We start from the raw sequence: 18,862 nt of genomic DNA on the forward strand, positions 1-18,862 counted from the left end.
CCTGAGTAAACCAGTCTCATTGAAACAGCAGAGGAATCTAGGAATAGATGATTATAGATGGACTTTGAAATAGTCAGTGAACTACCCCATTTCTCACTACTTATAATATGACTGCATTGAGATTTATTTTTCCCATCAAAATCCAATCCTACACCTTCCTCCAATGGCTGGAGAGTTTAATCTCATATTCAAAATTTGACTTCAGATTCAAACTCTTGGGTCTGGTTTTCAAGTCTTTACCGAAACTCACCGCAGTGCCTACTTAGCTAAGTTCCCCCACCACCTCTATACTCACCTGTCGCGCCACACACACACACGCACACACTCACACATGACTCCCCAAGTTCAGTCCTGCCTTTGCCTCCCCACTTCAACAGGCATGCGCTCCCTTTCCTCTGCTCTTCACACTTGCCACTTTCTCATTCTTCTTGCACTTCACCACCCTTCTCTGGACCCCTTTTAAAATATGAGTCTTGCCTTAGATTCTTTAGGAGGCTGTAGCCAGTACTGCCGGCATGAGAGAGCATGGAATTTGGGGTCATCGAGCAATTCCAAGTTCTCCATTTACTCACTACATGACCTCTGGAATTTTCAAAGACCATTCTTACATCTCTGAAATAGGGATAAAGATATATACCTTAGCGCATTATTGAAAAATATTAAATGAGACAGTGTTTGGAAATGCCTGGCCCAAATACTGCAAAGATTGTGTCATTCATTTCTGAGTCCTCAGTATAAAGCCTTGATGAGCCTGATATAGTCAATTTTATTCAATATTGAATGAAAAGTGAGCAGACACAAAGAGGGATAAAATACATACACCCAAGATTCAAAGTTTTTAATAAAATGTGACGGCTTTGTTTTTCTCATTTTATCTTTTATATTTAAATCATTTTATCTTTATTCTTTTAATCCCCTATTTCTCATGTCTACTCAACAGACAAGTTAAATAGTAGATACCATTCATTAATGAGCACCAGAAACCAAATGTTTACATTTTTATCCTAGTGTGGAGTTCCAGTTTCTCTTCTCTACTCCTCCCATAGCTCCAAAGGGACACCAGGGAGCAGGGAGCCAGGGAACTCCTATATCCATGGCAAGTGTGAATTTGCTGAAGGCGAGGAAGCACAAGACTCTCCCCACTATCTCCTCTCTGCTGGGGAGATGAGAGGCTTAAAATCAAAAAGGACACAGAGGTCCCCCTGAAGGCAACTAAAGGGAATAGGTACTTAGGTCAAATATTAGGGAAAAATGCCACAGAAATTACTAAGTCATTAGACAAGTAATAAGTAGGAGAAAACTAAATATGAAATGAAGGAAAATAAAAGAATAAGATGAGGTAGGTTTAATTTGATAGATTTAAGAAATTCTCAGGGATTTTTGGGTTTGTTTTTTGTATGTATGTTTTTGTTATTTTCCCCCCAACAATCATATTTTTTATCCACAGCAATCTGTTACAGTTAATGAATAACTACAAAAAGGAATTAAATATAATTATAAGTTCTTAGAGTAAAATAGCAAAATAAAAGATACTTCTTTCTAAAGACTTTCCTGGGAGAATTTCTTTGTCCCACATCATTCTAGATTTTTCACTTTGGATTTAATCTCCAGGAACACACAAAACATGAGCACTTTATAAACAAAACCAAATTCACAAAATGCATCTTTTGTTCCTAAACCAAGTAAGTTCAGATTTATAAATGATGCTTTTAGCAACCGTAACATCAGTAACTATGTTCTACAATTCTCAACTCTTTCTTTCTCTTCTCTCCTTGTCTTCAAGAACATATATTTTTCCCCCCCCACTATTATTATTTTATTTAAAGTTCATATCTTGGGAGAAGAAGGTTTGTCATGTAAAGTTTTGCACCACCTGTTAGATATTTGAATTTGGTCTTGCACATAGTATGTCAATAAAATTTATTTCATTATTCTCGAGTGTCCAGTGGAAGAGAGAAGAATATTCCTCTTGACTTCTTACTATTGCATTTTACTGTCCAACGCTCCAGACAAAGCAGAGCCATAACTCCAGGCTGCCTGCGTGCAGTCTAGGAGCAGTCTGGGAGTGGACTAGGCCTTCTCCCTGAGGGCCCACGCCTCCGGAATGTTCTTCCCTTCCTGATCGGACACAGGCTGAAATCTATGAACTTGTAAGCTTGATCAGGCATTTTCCTGAAGCCTGTGGGTGGACTGGGATCAGAGATTAAAGTGGTTCAAGTCTTTATTTATTATTACTACAGAGTAGTCTACCCAAGCCGTCCATTTATAGGGACGGGAGATGCTCTTATAACTGCAAAGAACATCATTAGTGTTTTATTTCCTCTCCCAACTACCCGGCTGTGGTTGTTATGCTCACTATGACCCAATCAGGGCCCAGAAACAGTTTCCTGGCCTAGGGGATGAAATGTGAGGTCGCTCATCTCCTAGGCTAGGCTGGACACACCGAGACAGCATGGTCCAGTGACCTGAGCAATGGGCTGGAAATTCCAGACTAATTATGCCCCGTCCTGCATCAGACTTGCTGTGTGGTGCCAGGTGAAACATCTGCCTTCTCTGGACCTCTACCTGAGTTTGTTTGATACATGATGGGAATGGAGATAACATGCAACTAACAGTCTTTCTGAGCCTGGGCTGCTTCATCTATAAGCAAGGAATGACCAGCTAGTGACTTCCTTACCTCACAGGGTCAGTGTAAGGGGAAAACACATATTAAAAATTCCAGTAATTTGTACAGTGCTGAGCAAATTGGTTCTTCCTAGTGCCATTATTTAGCAACAGGGCAAGTCTCAGACTCAAACTCAGGTTGCTCATTCTTATTCCAGGATCCAGCATAATCTACATGGACTAAACCCCCTTTTCTTTCAATAAACATCCAACAAATATTAGACCCAATGGACTATGGCTTCATGATACAAATGTCCCTGCAAGGGTTGGAGCAGGTTCCAATAGTGGCTAAATTGAGAAATATTTTGATGCCAGCAACCTTTTAGGAGTGTTACAGCAGCTGTTAGGTTGAAACCAAGAAAAATGTGGTGCAACAATTTTATTTAAAGCAGATGTCAAAGTGAGCCACACTTCTAAGTTCTCAAATGTATAGAAAGTTTTCGCTTGAGGATAGAAACAGGATGGCAAGGCTGCTTCCCTCTGGGCTGAATCACACTTGGCCCTCCCTCATTATATCCCTAGTTAATTCTTCAGTAATTGGGGAGCTATGGTCTTTGCAAATGTCACAATTTTACCACAGTGTATTTACTTCTGGGTGGATTAGCATGAATGTGTCGATTGTCTTGGATTGCCAATTTTGTGGGAGTGATTTGAAAGCCTGCAGAATAAACTGTTATTTAACTTGGGGAAATGGGAAGGAAAAAAATGGAAGTGCTTTATGTTTTGCTCCCTTTGGTTCATATTTGCGAGAAATCCTCATAACCCAAGGCAGCTGGACTCCCAAGGATAATGATAACATTGGTAGCGAGAGATTTGGACCTGGCTGGAAGGTGGGGCTTGTGTAGGAGGCAAATTTTCCACGCAGATGTAAAGCATAAGAAATATTTATTTATGAAGATTACATATGAGGATCAGAAAAATGGACTTGTTTCTGAGGAACCTTGTTGACAGTATAAGCCGAAACTATTCTGCTAACTTGGTCTCCTTGTAAAGATGGTCCCTATCAGATGCACCTGCAAACATTTGTCATTCTGTAGGGCATTTGCTTGTCACTCTTTATCTAGAAGAAACTCTTGTTTGGAGTACCAATGCAATTAGATTATTTATAAAAATCAGTTAACTCCAAGTTGGCAGAAATGTCTCTTTTTTCTGAAATCGCCCGAATTAAGGGTGGGATAATTAGTGAAACTGATATAAAGAGACTGTTGAGTTTTCACACACAGCCCCTGCTAACTACAGATGAGCATCCTGTGTGCTTCTGTCTCTGGATAAACAAGCTGAGGGCGTTACTCTTCTCCTCCTTGGCTCACATGTATCCTTTCTGCCTTGCTCCTCTGTCCTGTTTAGTCTCTTGAACAAGTTAATAATGATCTCTATTATGACATAATGTTCACTGGCAAGCAGAGACACACAAACACCAAAACGGTGGCCACCCCACCTTACTGCTGCAGATGAATTTTGGCCACAGCCTATTGGTGAAGCCTGGATTCTAATAGATTGCCCCCCACCCCTGCCCCCCGGAGAACAGTACATCACTGCTAGATTGGCCAGGGGGTTTATGTGAGCTTGGTTAAGCAGAATCTAAATTACAAGGATGATCAATGATTATTGCTGTTTGTCTCCTTTTTTGTTTTTCAAGGAGAAAATAGAAAAACATGATGAACGTGTACTATAGTAAAAGAAGTACTTTTGGGCTAAGAGGATAGAAACTTGGTCAGTAGTCCCAAGGCCATTCAGAGTTTGAGCATGTCAGTTATCTCTGTGGGCCTCAGTTTTCCAATCTGAAAGTGAGTGGATTGAACTAGACATATAAATTTTTTCAGCTTTTAACCTCAATGATTCTGTTTTACCAATGTTCATTTTTTAGTAACTATTTTTCTTATTCCTCAACCAATATATGTCCAGTGTGTAGTTATAACAAATACGTATGCTAAGTTGCTTCAGTTATGCCCAAATCTTTGCAACCCTGTGAACTGTAGCCTACCAGGCTCCTTTGTCCGTGGGATTCTCCTGGCAAGAATACTGGAGTGGATTGCCATGCCCTCCTCTAGGGGATCTTCCCAACCCAGGGATCGAACCTGCATCTCTTGAGTCTCCTGCATTGACAGGTAGGTTCTTTACCACTGTCGCCACCTGGGGAGCCAATTAAAATCATCTGCTATCTTACTACTCTGAGATAACTGGATTTGCAAATATATCGTAATGAACCTATACCAAATACGGTGAAATATATTAAACATTGAAAATATATTAAAATAAGCAGATACCATACCAAAGTTTTTTCCCCCAAAACTTAACATAAGTTTCTTTCTTATTCCTGGAGCATTTCTTGGACCCATTCTCTTTCACTTCCTCTGTCTGATGCTGCAGTCCTGGATATGAACTCATATTAGAATGATGATGTCCCTGGCCACCAGAAAGAAAGCATAGAACTATAAAAGAGCATTCAAAGGAATCATAAAAATTATTTGGAACTACCCCTTCATTTTGCAGGGGAGATAGTTGAGACAGAAAGAGCCTAAGTTATTTGTCAAACATCATAGCATTCACTGGATGGCAGAGGCAGGGTTAGAACAAAGATCTCCTATCCTCAGTTTTAAAACTGTTTGCAAAGGGAGGGCATATATGTATAATTGTGGCAGATTTGAGTTGTTGTATGGTAGAAACCAACACAACATTGTAAAGCAATTTCCTTCTAATTAAAAAATAAATAAAATGCTTCACTCCTTTATTATTCTTGTTTCAGGCTTCTCCGGTGGTGCAGTGGTAAAGAATTTACCTGCCAATGCAGGAGATACAAGAGATCCCAGTTCCATCCCTGGGTGGGAAGGTCCCCTGAGAAGGAAATGGCAACTCACTCCAGTATTCTTGCCTGGAAAATTTTATGGACATAGGAGCTTGGTGGGCTACAGTTCATGGGGTCACAAAGAGTCAGACACAACTGAGCACACACACTACATCATTCTTATTTCAGTTGTTTTTTTTTTTTTTTAATTTAAACAGCAGAGTCAAAACCTTTTTTTTCTGATTGGACTTTGTTTAATAACAAAACTTAATCTAACCAATTTTCCTGGTTAATTGAGGTCTCTCATTACCACAGCCTGTCCTCATAGCTGGTCACAGACAGGCTGCAAGAACTGCCTGGAAGGGCAGGAATGTGTCATGATGAGAATTGTGCTTAGTAGAAAAAAAAAGTACTGAGCCCATATCCCTACAATCCTTCCCAGTGATATGATACAAGCAATAGAACCTTAATTTTCCTTTAACTTGTTAAGTTTTCCTTGAACTAAATGAAGGGACCATCCCTACACATGCTTTAAAAAAAAAAAATGTCAGGTACTTAATATTTGTTTACTGATGGAGCTTGCTCCAGTCAAAGGCACTGGCTTTCCTGGTGTTCTTGTTCTACGATGAGATGGGGAAATAGCACCCACCCACGCCTATCTCACGGAGAAGCCAAGAGACAATGGAGATCGGATCCTTGGAAGAAAAGTACTGTGTTTATTCAGATCTTGTTTCTATTAACCATCCAGCCAAAGCACTTGGTCCCTGGGAGGCTACTTCTCCAGCAATGAGTCTATAGGGCTTATTTTCAGTCTACAAATGGCCTCATTCCCCAGATCATTCCACCTAACCTTTAAAACTCTTCATTCACAATTCTCCACCCAATTTGCTTTCCTAGACCATATCTGGTCCTAGTCAAAGTCAGTTGATAGACTTCCAGTCCAGCTGTCTTTTCTTTTCTTTCTCTCTTCCCCGCACCCGCCCTTTCCCCTTCTCTGTTGTTCTCTCAATTCCAGCTCATGGAAAGGATATAATACTTTTCTAAAGACAAGGTGGGGGAGACATTTCCTTGTTTTGAATAAAACCTTCTAGATGATTTTGATATGCCTACCGCCTCCTAATTCCTGGGTGAATCTCTGATTCTGGTTCAGCTAAAGAAACCATGAGCCAGAGACTGAAGATGGTATGTTCAGGATTTCATCACTGGTTAGAGGAAGCAGAGGGGTGATCTCACTCTGATTTTAACTTTTGATGATCCTTTTTTTCACTAGGCTCCTATGTTGTCAATCATGACATTTAATTTTATTTCAGAGTATAAATCTTGTTACCTCCCTACACAATCAAGCAAAGTGATTTTTAGTTTCATTTTTATTGGTTAACTAATTTTTGGCCGGGTCTTCGTTCCTGCCTGAGGTCTCCCTCTAGTTTGGCAAGCAGGGGCTACTCTCAAGTTGTGATGCTCAGGGCTCTCATTGCAGTGGCTTCTTTCGTTGCAGAGCACTGGCTCTAGGGCGCATGGGCCTTTGTAGTAGCAGCATATAGGCTCACTGGTTGCAGTTCCTGGGCTCTAGAGCACAGGCTCAGTAGTTGTGCACACAGACTTAGCTGCTCCACAGCTTGTGGGATCTTCCCAGACCAGGGATCAAACCCATGTCTCCTGCATTGACAGGCTGATTCTTAACCACTGGACTACCAGGCAAGTCCTATAGTAGATTCTGAATAAATATGTGAAGGAGTTAATTAATCCCTAACTCATTTTTCCCTAGCTAGTCTTTATTCAGTTTTTAGTACTTATCTGGACAAGAGTCTCTTTCAGTTCAGTTCAGTCACTCAGTCGTGTCCGACTCTGAGACCCCATGAATCACAGCATGCCAGGCCTCCCTGTCCATCTTTAGTGGGTATTGAATGTAAGCATGCATCCGAATCACTTGGGGGGGTTGTTAAACAAATTGCTGGGCCCCATGCTCAGTTGTTTTTTGTTTTTAAACAGGACAGGTATAGCCTGATAACTTAAATGTCTAACAAGTTCCCAGGTGATGCTAATGCTGGTGGCCCAAGAACTGCCCTTTGAGGACCACTGATCTATCTTATTCAAGGACTGCCTTCTCTAAAAAGGTTTGTTTTCAGCAAATTAAGTAGTCCATGCATATTTTCCTTTATGCTTGAGCATATTCCTAATTAGTTCTCTGATTTGCTTATCACAGATTTCCCTGGTGGTCCAGTGGTTAAGACTCCATGCTTCCAATGCAGGATTCAATTCCTGGTCAGGGAACCAAGTTCTCACATGCTGCATGGCACGGCCAAAAAATAATTTTTTAAAGTTGATTTGCTTGTCAGTTTTCTTAAGTGACACCATCAGTGGTAATCTGAAATACTATTAAGTACGTGTATACACACACTTATATTAATCTTTCTGTCAAAAATTTAGTCTGGAATATTTTTTTTCTTTTCTGTTATTATCTTCTCCTATACATATAAATGATGTTCATTATCAGTGGCCCATGTCTTCATCCTCACTTAAAAGAAATTAGTACTAGCACAGTATTTTGACTACTACTTGTAATAATATTTTGGGGCTTCCCAAGTGGTTCAGGGAGTAAAGAACCTGCCTGCAATGCAGGAGACTTGGGTTCAATCTCTGGGTCAGGAAGATACCCTGGAGAAGGGAATGGCTACCCATTCCAGTATTCTTGCCTGGAGAATTCCATGGACAGAGGAGCATGGGGGGGCTACAGACCATGATGTCGCAAAGAGCTGGACATGACTGAGTGACTAGCACTTTAATATTTGTTATAGATGATCATCAAATTTAGAACTGGAATAGGATACAAATTCAAGTACCAATCCATTTAATAGTTGAAAAAACTGAAACCCACCAAGTGAGTTTTCCCAGATTTCACAGTTACATTGTAACACAGCCAAGACTAGCCTCCAGGTCTCCTTTCTTCTATTTCTTTTTTTTCGGCCTACCAGGATGCCTCTTTGACGTTGTGTGTCAAGCTATAATTGTGTGCAAGGCTAAACTGCCTAATTCTGTATTTTTTTTTCAAACCTCTATCAATGGAAGTCTTCCAATAGTTAATAATAATTCCTCCAGTGATCTAGATTTTTTACAAATAAGTTTGCAAAAAAAAGATAGTCTCTATTTTCAGAAATATCTCATTGTTCTCAGGTATCATGCTAAGTACTTTCTATGAAATACTCCATTTAATCCTAGAATGAATTCTAGGGTTATGTACAATCCCAGTTTTCTGACATAAAAATTCATATTCACATGTAAAAAGACACAAGAGGGAAAAAAAAAAAGACACAAGAGGTTCCTTGCCCATACTACTGGGATTCGAATTTATTACTGCCATTTTCTCTATCCTCACTAGGCAATGAGCTTCATAAGGACAAAGACTTTATGTGTTTAATTACTATTTCCAACCCAGTGCAGAGATCATAGAAAGAGTTCAATAAATATTTGTTGAGTGAATGAGTAAATGAAAATCTCTTTTTACTATTTTTGGTCTTACCTGCTGCTTCTGCACTCCTTGTTCTACCATGGGGTGCATTTAATAATAAAAACTTACAGGGACTTCTCCGGCAGTCCAGTGGTTAGGACTCTGTACTTCTAGTGCAGGGGGCCCAGGTTCAGTCCCTGGTCAGGGAACTAAGATCCTACATTCTGAGTGGAGTGGCAAAGTAAATAAATAAAAGCTCACAGTTATCCTGGAATGATGGAAGAATGTATTTCCTTGTACAGCAAAATCTACAGTTTATTATTACTGCCTTGAAATGTGTACACTACCAATTTTTTTCCAACTGTTTTAGCAAAATTGGGCTCCTGTGGAAGCCCTTGCTTGCAAAGGGCTTTTCAGTTATTCACAATTAATAGTCTCAATGGTAAATGTGACTCACCATCTCATCATTCCCATTGAACAGAGGGAAACACATAATCAAGTCACAACCAAGGTCAAAGTCAAATGAATGGAGGAGTCATGATGAAACCAGTGACCCTGGCCCTGAATCTAGTTAGTTATGCCTCTGGCTCCTGGTTTCTTCCAAGATTTCTACACAGTTCCAACCTCTCCTCACTTGCCAGATGTTTACTGCATCTTTCAAGTGGAAGCAAGTCCTTTCAATTAGGCTCACCAGGGGAAACCCACTGTACTTCTCTGAAAGAGGAACGGCAGAACCAGTTCGTCTAAAATAAGAACTGACGTGATTCTTTGTCTGAATTCTGAAGCTGTTCGGACAGCATTTTCTTGTTGGCTAACGTCCCACCAGTAATGAACTGGAATATAAAAACAAAGACTGTTCTCATGTCGTTTCCCAACCAAAGAGGGTTAAGCACTGGGTGAATACTGTAGTGTCGGCATGTTTATCTGAGTCTTGAGTTTGACTTTTTCCTACATAAATATTCCATCAAATTCCCACCAGGATGTGCTCACACAAAAACTGTGTTTCCATGTCTCTAAAAGAGTCCCAGAAAACAAGCCAATTTCTATGGTCATTTAACAATTTCATCCCTGATGGCTCCAGGTTTTGTTTTCTCTTGGGGGAATAAGGGAGCAACTGAAAATAAAATTGATTAAAAACTTCACTTTAAGTTAAATTTAAGTGCTATGACTTGTCTTTATTCCCAATTTCATAATCTAATTTCATGCCTATACTAGCATTTTAAGGGTGCCACATGTGTGTAGTTCCTTTGAAATTTTCATAATCTCATTAATTAAAGAACTGTGGAACATAAAAGGTGAGAGAAATAAGGTCACACAAGAACAAGAGCGTAGCTCAAGACTTGGATATTTAATTAGATTCACTATTAAGCTGTTCCTTCTGGAGTGATCAGCTACTGTGGATCTAGTCTAAGAAGTAACTAATAAAAGTTCCTTGCAGCAGTCTTTCCAAGTTTTCCCAAGGCCTTCAGAATTTGAGACAGCAAACCTCAAACCCTAAAGTATTTCTCTGGAGAGATTTCCAGGTTAAAGTGGGAACCACAAATAATTAGAGCAAGCTGAATTGTGGACAGTAGCTGCTCTGGCAAATTTACCACAAGGGCATTCCTTGGCATCCTTAGTGAGCTGGCTCCCAGGCAAGAGAGGCGAGAGGAAGAGTCTTCACTCCCATATCAGTGCCTTGCTGGCCTCCTCCCTATTCTTTCTTCCCCAGCCCTCACCTGCAAAATAGGGAAGATCTCCAAAAATCTAGCCCTGACTGCTTCAAACTGGTTAAGGAATCACAATCCAATCAAACATATATTTCATTGGGGAAGAGGATTTCAGCTAATATTCTACACTGTTCTTCTCTAGTTCAGCTGGATGTTTTTTTCTTCTTCTTTGCTTCTTATGTCAAAGACAGAGCTTAAGTTAGAACAAGGCTTGAAAACTCAGTTATTTGCAGGAGAGAGGCATATAACATAAGATGCAAAGCAGAGGGCGTAAGAAGCACACACCTCACTTGGCCTAGATTTAATATAATTTTTTACTGTGCTGGGTCTTTGTTGCTGCACATGGGCTTTCTCTAGTGGCCAGCAGGGGCTGCTTTCAAGTTGTGGTGTGCAGGCTTCTCATTGTGGTAGCTTCTCTTGTGGAGCACAGGCTCTAGAGCATGTGGGCTTTGGAGTTGCAGCTCTCGGGCTCTAGAACACAGGTTCAATAGTTATGGTGCACAGGTTTAGTTGGCCCGGGGCATGTGGGATCTTCCCGCTCCATGTCCCCTGCATTGGCAGGCAGATTCTTAACCACTGGACCACCAGGCAAGCCCTGTATTCTTTAAATGAAAACATGGATATAAAGAACAGATTTATTTTTTAACTTTACTATCTGAAAATAACATTCCAAGAAACATGGTAAATGGCAACTTTATTAGGCTTCAGGGTTGGCAGTAGAGAGTCATGGGGACTGTGGAAAATAGGAACACAATAAGCCCGTATGAAAGTGGTAGGCATTGCACATTCTCCGGCAACTTGCTGACATGCTGCATTTCAGGACCCAGGGTTGCCAAACTGATGTTTCAGGAGAAACCAGATATCTGGACTTTGCCCAAGTTGGCAACTTAGTCTGGATTTTTTTATTGCTGTTGTTGTTGTTGTTTGTTTTACTTTTCTTAAGAAGCCCTGTTTCCAGGTAATACCATGTGGTCCAAAAAAAAACCCCAAACAAACAACGAAACAAAAAAACCTGTGTGTACCCTGTGTGTTTAGGTCCTGAGATCACAGTGAGGTTGTTTCCATAGTTTTTACTACCCATATCTCTCCATGTCACTCACTCAGCCCTCATCCTTCATGCACAGCCCTCACTTTTGACTAAATCTAAATTCAGGACACAACTTTGGGATCAGCAAAGATAGCATTTGCTTACTTCTGCTTCCTAAATGAGGTTAACAGTGACTAGGACATACATTTTGAGATTTTTCTTTCAATTGTAGCAACTGGTGTGCCTTTACCTGTGTGCAATCTCTGCTGTGAGAAGCACTTTGTATTTAAAAGAAAATCTGTTTTTGTGAGGAGTCACATCCATGGACATGAAATGTAACAGTGCCAGTTGGCCCACTTTGAGTTGAACCCCAGATACCCAGGAACAAGTTAACTAAGCAATGAGAGCAAAAAATATGTCATAGCAGTAATACTGAAACTGTTAAAATCAGAGGCTCATTCAGACGTAGCATATAGCCTTAACCATAAGCTCACTTCAATCCATTCAATTTTCACCAGAAAGAACTGAGACCCAGAGAGATTCAATATTTAAGGGTGGCCAGAAACCTAGCTACCTGGTCAAGAAACTGAATCTAGGACCGAAGTCTCCAGTTTCCACATTCAATGTGTTTTTTGTTACTATCTATTAGCAATTCTAGCAATACTCTATGAGATTGGAAATTTTTTTCACCAAGTTGAAAATGAGCAAAAAAGTAGCGTACCTTTTGTCAGTCATACTCATAGATTTGGGGATCTACTTTTGGATGCATGTCACATAGCTCTTTAGCTCCAGAGGGGGGAAGTGATCATATTATTTTAAGTTTTTTTCAATTAGCAGTAAATCAAGGTTTCCTATTCAGCCACGTTGCTCCTCTTTCTGTGATTAGCAGGGTCCACTGTTACACAGAAGAGCAGTGCACAGATGAACTCAGCACATTATGACTCAGCTCTGAATGTTTTTTTCCCTGAAATTACTCAATCAGAAGATGACCGTACCTCACTCTCATAAATACACAATTAAATATTTTCTACAGGCAGACTCTAAGTGGAAGGTTGGAGTGGTCCCTTGAAGTCACTGTTTCTAGCCCTCGAGATTCCAGGGTAGATGGGCCCCAAGTATCTCAGCTTATGAAAAGAGGTTCTACCCTAAGATTCCTAGAGCATGAAAGCATAATATTGTAGAAAAAGCAGTGGGCCCCAGCAGTAAAGACTACTGGCAGTAGGTATGTCCACCCTCGTCCTTAAAATGACAGGACTGAACAAGATGATTCCACAAGTCTCCAAGTTTCAACATATGCTGCTTTTACCACAGCAAATAGAGGTTTATTTGAGGTTTTCTGATGGAAACACATACACACAACATATGCATAATTGGCACCCTTAGGGCTGACATATTGTATAGTGTTATTTGCTTCAGTGGTCAAGCATGTAGCCCAACCTGATACAACCTGATATTTGACTTTTTGTTGTGTTTCTGCTCTACTGCTGCATATTTAAATATTTTTTCTGTTATCTTTATATTCCAGATATGTATTTTATAAACTTTCTAGAGTTTCTGCCTTCATAATTTGGCAATTTGTTAAACACACACACAAAATTAAGATTTTTGTTTAAACCTTAATCTTTCAGGAGACACAGAAGCAAGAGGGAAGGAAACACTTGCAATTTGTTGACTTTTGTTTCAAGAGGGAAACCTTTTTCATTTTTTAAAATTCTTTGATTTTTTTTTTTTTTCAAAACTAACATTACAGGAAAGAGGAAATTGTAGCAGAGACACTAAAAAGTCCATACACTGCATTTCCACCCATCCTTTCAACATTTCTACATCTTGTGGTGCTTCTTTAACAATTAGTTGAAGATTGATGCTTTTCAAGATAATGAAGCATGGGACTACCTTAAAGACATACAGATCCTTTTCAGCTTCTTCTCTGCATGGGCCAGGATATTGGAGAAAATCAGCAGATTTCCGAGTGTTAATGTTCAACCAGGTACAGTAATGGGTATAAAGCACAGAAGGCAAGACAGATTCGTTTGACAGATCCACCACTCCAGTCTATTGAAGTTGGCATGTACTAGCCTTGTACCTTGCCTTGTCTAATTAGCTGCTGAGCTGAACCCTGGCTCCTCACTCCTGATGGAAACTTAGTGGGAAAACTCCTGTCACCAGGCATGATGAAGTGGTGCTTGATTGTGCTACAAGATGTCCTGTGACTGCAGTCCAGACAGTTTCGACTAATCATCAACTTTGCAGATTCCAACACCAGGGCTTGTCTACCAGGGCAGGAGCTTTGCAAAGTCAGCCTGAATGATCTGTAGCTGCAGAAGGAACATAAGGAATTGCTTTGTTTTATTTATTTTTAAAGGACAGACTGCAATAGGCAGCACCATGAGTGTACATGGGAAACTGGGGGTCCACTTTCATGTCAAGACTCCTCACAGCTTAATAAGAAGGGAGCAGCACCAGCATTTGCCATCTGCTAATGGCCACATCAGAAAATTCTGAAAGAGATGGAAATACCAGACCACCTGACCTGCCTCTTGAGAAACCTATATGCAGGTCAGGAAGCAACAGTTAGAACTGGTCATGGAACAACAGACTGCTTCCAAGTAGAAAAAGGAGTACATCAAGGCTGTATATTGTCACCCTGCTTATTTAACTTATATGTAGAGTACATCATGAGAAACGCTGGGCTGGAAGAAGCACAACCTGGAATCAAGACTGCTGGGAGAAATATCAATAACCTCAGATATGCAGATGACTCCACCCTTATGGCAGAAAGTGAAGAGGGACTAAAAAGCCTCTTGATGAAAGTGAAAGAGGAGAGTGAAAAAGTTGGCTTAAAGCTCAACATTCAGAAAACCAAGATCATGGCATCTGGTCCCATCACTTCATGGCAAATAGATGGGGAAACAGTGGAAACAGTGTCAGACTATTTTTGGGGGCTCCAAAATCACTGCAGATGGTGACTGCAGCCATGAAATTAAAAGACGCTTACTCCTTGGAAGGAAAGTTATGACCAACCTAGATAGCATATTAAAAAGGAGAAGCATTACTTTGCCAACAAATGTCCATCTAGTCAAGGCTATGGTTTTTCCAGTGGTCATGTATGATGTGAGAGTTGGACTGTGAAGAAAGCTGAGTGCCGAAGAATTGATGCTTTTGAACTGTGGTGTTGGAGAAGACTCTTGAGAGTCCCTTGGACTGCAAGGAGATCCAACCAGTCCATCCTGATGGAGATCAGTCCTGGGTGTTCATTGGAAGGACTGATGCTGAAGCTGAAACTCCAATACTTTGGCCACCTCATGTGAAGAGTTGACTCACTGGAAAAGACCCTGATGCTGGGAGGGATTGGGGGCAGGAGGAGAAGGGGACGACAGAGGATGAGATGGCTGGATGGCATCACTGACTCAATGGGCATGAGTTTGAGTAAACTCCAGGAGTTGGTGATGGACAGGGAGGCCTGGCATGCTGCTATTCATGGAGTCGCAAAGAGTCGAACTGAACTGAACTGAACTGAACTGAATGGCCACATCTATCACCGCCTTCAAGTCATTTTATAACTATGTAACTATTCAGTTAACTCCTCACTTTCTTCCCCTGAACAGGAGTTTACATTCCGTTTGCATAACATAGTTGTAGCTCTGTGCCTTTGAAGAAATTACATATCATCTCTGGGTCTCAGTTTCCCAATCTTAAAGAGCTTAGAACAGTACCTGACATATGGTGGGAGGTCATTAATGTTAGCTGCTTATATTATTGTTTTTACAATATTTGAACCCATCATTCTAAAAGTAAATGTGATAAAACAACATCTGTTGATAAGCACCATCTCTACATTGCAGATTCTAAAATTAATTATGGTTTTCAAATGATAGTTAAGATTTTAACTAGAATCATCTTTAGAGGATTTCAATAACAGGTTGTAATAACAAGACTTCCAATGCAGCTTTCCTAGCTGGCTACAAAAGGAGCAGGCTGTCTGTTTCTCTCCCTGTTGGTTAGCATTATCACACCTTGGTGCTGACAAAGGTCATCCCAAGCAGTGTATTCAAGGACAGAAGCATATGCCCACTATGGGTAAAAATAGACCTGAATGTTCATACTTAACATTTTGAATGTCTGTCACTAGCACACAATTATAACTAATCCCAGAAGAATTACCCCCTGTCAAAAATGCAGCTTTTAGCTCAGGAAACAAAGATAGAGGATATAAAATTTGGACAGGGACAGGAGCAAATCAGGCCCAGTCCACCCAGGCTCCCATTTTTCAAATGGGAAACCTGACACCCAGGGAGGTGACCTGCTCATTTATGTCAGAACCAGAGTCCTACCTGATCTGGGCAGAATCAGGAGCTCAGGTTGTTTCTGAGCATGGGATGAATTTCCTCTTCGCTGAGCCTCAAATTGAGGTTTTCCTCCAGTGTAACTACTGTGTCTGAAGGAGACTTCCTGAAATACAGCCTGGTATGAAAGAGCAAACCCTATTTCACAGAGTGATATAATAGTTAAGAATAGGCATGTCCAGTTTTTGTATATGTATATATGCATGGAAAAACACTCAAAACATATTTTTAAGTGAAAAAATAAGTTGCAAAACATTCTATGGAATATCCGTAACAATCCATTGAGGGGTGTGTGTGTGTGTGTGTGTGTGTGTACATACTTGTACATAAATGCATAGAAAAAAAGCTTGGAAAGATATGCACCAAATCGTTAGCAATCCTCGGAAGAAAGGAATCAGGAGTGAAGAAAGTAAAATAAGTAGAAGGTGGAAGGACTCTATTCTACCTACTTCAGCGTTGCTGAACTGTTATTACAGCAGTAATTTTTTTGCAATAAGTTAGCTTGTATGAATGGGCTTCCCTGGTGGCTCAGACGGAAAAGAATCCACCTACAATGCAGGAGACCTGGGTTCAATCCCTGGGTTGGAAAGGTCCCCTGGAGAAGAGAATGGCAACTCACTCCAGTATTCTTGCCTGGAGTATCCCATGGACGGAGGAGCCTGGCGGGCCACAGTCCACAGGGTCATAAAGAGTCGGACACGACTGGGGTGACTAAGCACAGCACAGTTTGTATAAATATAAACTTGTTTAATGTGTTCAGTGTATTAGCCATGGTCTATCAACATCTAAAGCATCCCCAAAGCTTTTTGCAAAACCTGTTATAAGAAAAAGAAACATCTGGTATGTGAAGTTATTTAATTTGCTTCTGTTCTCAAACCAAGGCATGCTGTAGTGAAAGTGCTCTCTGCTGTGGTCTGGTAATAATATACCAATCTTAATTTGGTTATTAGTGGTGCCAGTAATATAAATACTATCTTAGGATATTGATTAAGTTTCTATAGCATTTTAGAGGCTTCATAAAAATATAAATCCATCAGTATACTGATTTTTTAAGGTTTGCACATAAACATAAAAACCTCCTCTCCTATTTGTGCAGATAAATTTTGTTATTTTAAGAATTAACCATAAGCCATGCTTTCTTTACTTAGAAATTCCATCAGAGAAGAATTACAATTGATGACTTTACTCCCCCAATTCCATGGTTAGTCCATCATTAGCAGCAAGCTAAAAATCAAGTACATTAACCTTTTCCAGCAAAATTATCTTCTAATGATACTTTTACTTTTCTCTAGGAAATACTAGATTATTTCACATTAAGAAAATTTTATACAATGATGCTTATATTTGACTGTCAATGGAAATTTTAAAGTTCTTAAATTTTAGGTCAAATTTTCCCATAAAGTAGTAATAAAAGATACAAACTGTTTTGCTGCTTATATAGGGAAATCATCAGAGAACATGACTGAAACTTCTGCTTGCACTAATAATGACTAGGTAGCCATCATTTTTAAAAAGAGTGTCACAAAAGCTATTTCGATGCTGTCATGCTTAAGAATAATTAGTTTCCATCAAAGCAACAGATTATCTGTTCATGTTGTCCACTGGGTCATTACAATGAACAACCAATACAGATAAATGATATCTAATCTTTTCTGCTCTTCTATTGGGCTGATGGATGGTTATAACATCTCCAATATTATAAGGCAGAAAAATTATGCTGACATTTAGAAGCAAAAGCGCGGAAAGATAAAACTAAGTACAAAGCATGCCCAACAGTGTTGGGGAAAAGAAGAAATATCTAAAGACAGATAGAACTGAAAGCAGAATGGCAATTAGGCCAAAGGAGAATTATGGGAGAGAATGACTATACCTTGTGGGTGGCAGGCAGCTCAATTAATTATATAACAAGAAGGGGGAACCCAGGCATTTCTGTTAAGACACATAATTAAAAGGAATATTGACTTAAGCGTCTTTTAAATTTTATGCCCTAAAAGAAGACAAAAGGGTTTCCCTAGTATTGATCTGCCTCTGAATCAGGTTGACTTTAAGGGATCATATAGTGAGAAATGGTTGGGCAGCAAATGAGACTAAGAAAGAACTGCAATTACTTACAACTCACATTTACTGAGTTCAATAGATTACAGCTTTTCCATGTCGCTTGTGTCCATGTTGTATTTGTCAAGTAGATGGGAAGAACCATTCAGCTTGCCCTAAATATGAAACAGCAGTTTAGGACTGTACCTTTGGTCCACCCCATTAGCATTTATTAAAAAACTATGAAATGATGGCTTAGACTGAGAGTCAAGACAAAAGCCATCTTTGGACTATTTATTTTTCAGAGATTTAAAAACTATGTACCATTACAGCTATTTTTTGCCCTGGAGAGTGTCAATTCCACTTTCTATTTTAAGCAGAAATAAGGGAACATTTCAGCTCAGTGAGTGTTAATCCAGATAAACACCCTACTTAGAAAACGGAGGAGGAAATGGCTACCCACTCCAGTATTCCTGCCTGAAGAATCCCATAGACAGAGGAGCCTGGTGGGTTACTGTCTGTGGGCTCACAAAGTCGGACACTACTGAGCAACTGAACACAAGCATGTAGAAAATTAGGCTCACTGTCATCATCTGAGAATCAGCAGTTTCCAGGAATAAATTCTGTTCTTTCCATGAAAAACAAACAAAAAAGCAAACTACACTCTCTTTAAATGCAATGGCTGATCCCAGATTGGACCCTGGAGCAGAAAACAAAGGTTAATTAGAAAACTACCATGATTGTATGATGTCACTATAAGACGAAATTGGGAGGCATATGTACAGGAGCATTCTGTACCATCTTTGTGACTCCTCTATCAATCTAAAATTATTTCAAAGGAAAAAATGCTTCCCA

At 39.9% G+C, this 18,862-nt stretch overlaps 1 pseudogene; it reads right to left on the bottom strand.

Moving 5' to 3' along the window:
* Positions 1-542, bottom strand: part of LOC110138434 (nicotinamide/nicotinic acid mononucleotide adenylyltransferase 1-like) — a 32,343-nt pseudogene extending 31,801 nt beyond the window's left edge.
* Positions 543-18,862: the final 18,320 nt, after the last annotated feature.

Source organism: Odocoileus virginianus, chromosome 7, assembly GCF_023699985.2.
Source record: "Odocoileus virginianus isolate 20LAN1187 ecotype Illinois chromosome 7, Ovbor_1.2, whole genome shotgun sequence".
Lineage (NCBI taxonomy): Eukaryota > Metazoa > Chordata > Mammalia > Artiodactyla > Cervidae > Odocoileus > Odocoileus virginianus.